This window comes from Mirounga leonina, unplaced genomic scaffold (genome assembly GCF_011800145.1).
Source record: "Mirounga leonina isolate KUSES-001 unplaced genomic scaffold, KU_Mleo_1.0 Mir_204, whole genome shotgun sequence".
In the NCBI taxonomy this organism is placed as follows: Eukaryota; Metazoa; Chordata; class Mammalia; order Carnivora; family Phocidae; genus Mirounga; species Mirounga leonina.
Window position 1 is genome coordinate 12,373,557 of NW_023270513.1, and position 5,803 is coordinate 12,379,359.

Here is a 5,803-nt window from a genome sequence, read left to right on the forward strand (position 1 = left end):
TATATATATATATATATATATAATCTCACATTTTCCTCACCTGTTCATCTATTAATGGACACAGGTCAATTCCATATCTTGGCTATTGTAAATTATGCTGCAATAAATATACAGGTGTGAATATCTTCTCAAATAAGTGTTTTCATTTTCTTTGGGTAAATACTCAATAGTGGAATTTTGGGGTCCTGGGTATTTCTATTTCTAATTTTTTGAGAAACCTCCATACTCTTTTGCGCAGTGGCTGTACCAATTCACATTCCCACTAATAGTACATGAGGTTTCCTTTTATCCACATTCTTGTCAACACTTGTTATTTCTTGTCATTTTGATTTTAGCCATTCAAACTGGTATAAGGGGATATCTCATTATGGTTTTGATTTCCATTTCCCTAATAATTAATGATGTTAAGCATCTTTTCTTGTGTCTATTGGTCATGTGTATTTCTTCTTGGGAAAAGACTACTCAGGTTTTCTGCTTATTTTAAGTTATTAAACTTAATATATTCCATCCAAGAAATTGGATGGAATATATATATATATATATATATATATATATATATATATATATATGCGATAGTTGTATAATTTTTTATATATTTTCAACATATAAAGATATTAAACCCTTATTGTAGATATCAATGTCATAAACCACATCAACAAAGGATGAAAATCACTGACCCATTGCCTGTGCAGCAGTGTGTTGTTTAATATTTACATATTAAATATTTAATAGTTACATTGTAGATTTTCCAGTTTTGTTTTACTGTTGATCTTTAGTTATGTACCATTGTGGTTGGAAAATATACTTGGTATGATTTCAGTCTTCTTAAATTTGTAGTATTTGTTATGTCTCTTTTTTTTATGTGATTTAACCAGGGGATTCTTCTGTTGTACTTGAAGAAAATGTGTATTCTCTTTTTCTTGGATGGAATTTATAGATCTAGATGATATAGATATAGATGATATAGATATAGATATCTTTTAAAACCATGTATTCTGAATTATGTTTCAAGTAAAAAATGTTGAAAAAAATAAATTTCATTTAAAATAAAGCATATCAGGGAGGGATGGGGTGGCTGGGTGATGGACATTGGGGAGGGTATGTGCTATGGTGAGTGCTGTGAATTGTGTAAGAGTGTTGAATCACAGACCTGTACCTCTGAAACAAATAATACATTATATGTTAAAAAAAAAAAAGAAGAAGATAGCAGGAAGGGAAAAATGAAGGGGGGGAGACGAGCCATGAGAGACTATGGACTCTCAGAAACAAACTGAGGGTTCTAGAGGGGAGAGAGGTGGGGGGATGGGTTAGCCTGGTGATGGGTATTAAAAAGGGCATGTACTGAATGGAGCACTGGGTGTTATACGCAAACAATGAATCATGGAACACTACATCAAAAACTAATGATGTAATGTATGGTGATTAACATAACATAATAATAAAAAAGAAATAAAAAAGAAAGAAGTGGAGAGAAAGAAAAAATAAAAATAAAATAAAGCATATCAGATGGGAGGTGGGTGGGAGGATGGGTGATATAGCTGAAGAGGATTAAGAGTACACTTATTATGATGAGCACTGAGTAATGACATATAGAATTATTGAATCACTATATTTTACACCTGAAACTAATATAACAATGTATGTTAACTATAATTCATGATAAAACCTTACAACAAACTGGGGATAGAGAGAACAATCCTCAACATAATAAAGGCCATATATGAAACACCAACAGATAATTTCATCCTTAATGGTAAAAAACAGATCCTTCACTAAAGTTAAGAACAAAACAAGGATGTCTACTCTCACCACTTTTATTCAATGTAGTAGTAGAAAGTCTAGCCATAGCAATCAGACAACAAAAAGAAATAAGAGCCACCTATACTGGTAAAGAAGAATTTAAACTGTTGCTATTTGGAGATGAGATAATACTATACATAGAAAACCCTAAAGACTCCACCCACCAAAAACTACTAGAAGTAATAAAACAAATTCAATAAAAGTGGCAGAATACAAAATTAATACCCAAAAAACAGTAACATTTCTACACAGTAATAGCAAAGTAATGGAAAATTTTTAAAAAAGCCACAATTTACAACTGCAGCAAAAGAATAAAATACTAGGAATAAATTTAACCAAAATGTGAAAGACCTGTACCCCCAAAACTTTAAAATACTGATGAAAGAAATTGAAGATGACACTAACAAATAAATAAATATTCCGTCCTCATAGACTGGAAAGATAAACATTGTGCAAGTGTCCATGTTACCCAAGGCTATCTACAGATTCCGTACAATTCTTATTAAAATATCAGCAGTATTTTTCACACAACTAGAACAAATAATGCTAAAATTTTTATAGAACTACAGAAGACCCCAAACAGCCAAAACAGTCCTGAGAAAGAAGAACAAAGCTGGAAGTAGGTATCATACCATATTTTTGAGATATATTGCAAAACTGTAGTAAACAAAACAGCATAGTACTGTCACTAAAAATAGACTTAGATCAATGGAATAGAATAGACTCTCCAGAAATAAATCTATGATTATATGGTCAATTCATCTACTACAGAGGAAGAAAGAATATATAATAAGGAAAAGACAGTTTGGTCAATAAATGGTACTGGGAAAACTGGACAAATACTTGCAAATTAATGATATTGGAACACTTTCTTAGAGCATACACAAAAATAAACTCCAAATGAATTAAGGACCTAAATGTGAGACCTGAAAAATAGATCCTAGAAAAGTGAACAGGTGGTAATTCCTCTAACATCGGCCATAGCGACATTTTTCTAGTTATGTCTCCTGAGGCAAGGGAAACAAAACAAACAATCCAACAAATAAAAAGTATTGGGACTACATCAGAATGAAAATCTTTTACATAGAAAAGGTAACCATCAACAAAACAAAAAGACAACCTACTGAATGGGAGAAGAAATTTTCGTATGTTTGTCGGTTTTCTTTATTATATTTCACATACAAATGATATCATGTGGTATTTGTCCTTTTCTGACTTATAAAACTTAGCAAGAAACCCGCTAAATCTATCCATGTTGTCACAAAAGGCAAGATATTTTTACTGCTGAGTAATATTCCGTGGGTTATATATACCAAATCTTCCTTATCCATCCGACTATCAATGGGCATATAGGTTGCTTTCATACCTTGGCTATTGTAAATAATGCTTCAATAAACATAGTGGTACATATATCTTTTCAAATAAATGTTTTTGTATTCTTTGGGTAAATGCCCAGTAGTGGAATTACTGGAGCATATGGTATTTCTATTTTCAATTTTCGGAGGAACATCTATACTGTTTTCCACAGTGGCTTTACCAATTTACTTTCCCAACAGCATTGCATGAGTGTTCCTTTTACTCCACATCCTCACTAACATTTGTTATTTCTTACCATTTTATTCTAGCCATTCTGAGAGTTGTAAGGTGACATCTATTTGTGATTGTGACTTGCACTTCTCTAATGATTAGTGATGCTGAACACCTTTTCATGTGTTTTTTGGCCATCTGTATAACCTCATTGGAAAAAAAAATGTCTATTCAAATCCTCTGACCATTTTTAATCAGGTTTTTTGGTGTTGATTTGTGTAAGTTTTTTTATATATGATGGATATTAACCCCATATCAAAAATATCATTTGCAAATATCTTCTCCCATTCAGTAGGTTGACTTTTTGTTTTGTTGGTGGTTTCCTTCATTGTGCAATAACTTTTTTTTAGTATTTCTTTTTTTTCTATAATTTGCTTTATTGAGAAAATGATACATTTCCTACAGTTCCCCTTTGCAATTTCCTTATATATCTCATTAACTAAGACTACAGACAGTCTCTGTCTTAAGAAGGGAGGGCATTTTTAGAGCAAGGGAAACCTCTTTTATAGAGGATGGTGAGGAAGAATGGAAGAGTGATCTAACCTTTAAAGTCTGCCATAGGGGAAGAGAAGAGATAAAAATTTATGGTCAGTCTGCCAGGATTGACCAGAAGAGAGCCATTATAGTCCTCATTTTAAATTAGTAAACTGTCATTCTGAATTTCTTTTATTACGTTCAGTTAGCCACTGTATATCATTAGTTTTTGATGTAGTGTTCAGTGATTCATTAGTTATGTATAATACCCAGTGCTAATCACAACACGTGCTCTCCTTAATACCCATCACTCTGCTACCCCCTCCCCCCACCCCCACCTCTCTGAAACCCTCAGTTTGTTTCCTGGGGTCCATAGCTTGAAGTAGTCCCAATAGGTTAGTTTTGCTTTTGTTTCCCTTAACTAAAGATACACAGGTAGAAAAATGTCCCTAAGGCTGATTTCAGAATACTGCCTATGCCTATGTTTTCTTCTAGGAGTTTTATGGTTTTAGATCTCACTTTCATGTTTTTAACCCAGTTTGAGGGTTGTTTTTTTTTTGTTTTTTTTTTTTTTGTCTATGTTGTAAGAAAGTGATCTAGTTTCATTCTTTTGCATGTAGCTGTCCAGTTTTCCCAGCACCATTTATTGAAGAGACTGCTTTTTTCCCACTGTATATTCTTCCCTCCTTTGTAGTATATTAATTGGCCATATAAGTGTAGTTTTATTTCTGGGCTCTCTATTCTCTTCCATTGATCTATGTATTTTAGTGCCAGTACCATAGTGTTTTGATTATTATAGCTTTGTAGTATTCCTTGAAATCTCAGATTGTGATACTTCCAGCTTTGTTTTGTTTTATTTTGGTTTTGTTTGTTTGTTTGTTTTTTCTTTCTCAGTATTGCTTTAGCTATTTGAGATCTTTTGCAGTTCCATACAAATTTTAGTATTATTTTCCCTAGCTTTGTGAGAAATGCTATTGCTGTTTTAATAAGGATTACATTGAATTTGTAAATTGCATTGTGTAGTACAGTCATTTTAATGATATTAATTCTTCTAATGCATGAGCATGGGATAACTTTCTATTTGTTTATGCATATTCAATTTCTTTCATCAGTGTTTTATATTTTTCTGAGTATAGGTCTTTCACCTCTTAGTTAAGTTTATCCCTAGGTATTTTACTCTTTTTGGTGTAATTGTAAATGGAAATGTTTTCTTAATTTCTGTTTTTGCTACTTTGTTATTAGTGTATAGAAATGCAACCGATTTCTGTTTATTAATTTTATATTCTGCAAATGTATTACATTCATTTATTACTTGTAATAGTTTCTTTTTTTGGTGGAATCTTCAGGGTTTTCTATGTATAGTGTCATGTCATCTGCAAATAATAACAGTGCTACTTCTTCCTTACCAATTTGGATGCCTCTTTTTTTTCTTGTGTGATTATGTGGCTAGGACTTCCAGTAGTATGTTAAAAAAAAGTGTCAAGAATAGACATCATTGTCTTGTACCTGATCTTAGAAGAAAAGCTCTAAGTTTTTCACCATTGAGTATGATGTTAGCTGTGGGATTTTTATATGTGGACTTTTTATTCTGAGGTATGTTTTCTCTAAACCCACTTTATAGTGCATTTACCATGAATGTACATTGAATCTTGTCAAATGCTTTTTCTGCATCTATTGAGATTATCACAATTTTTACCTTGCATCTTGGTTTTTGTTTTTTTTTTTTTATCCTTCATGTTGTTAATGTGGTGTATTATGTAGACTGATGTGCACATATTGCACCATCCTTGGATCCCTGAAATAAATCCTACTTGATTGTGGTAAATGATGGTATTAATATACTTTCTAAATCCAGTTTGTTAATATTTTGTTGAGGAGTTCTACATCTAGGTTCATTAAGAATATAAGCCTATGGTTTTCTTTTCTTTTTCTTTTTTCTCTC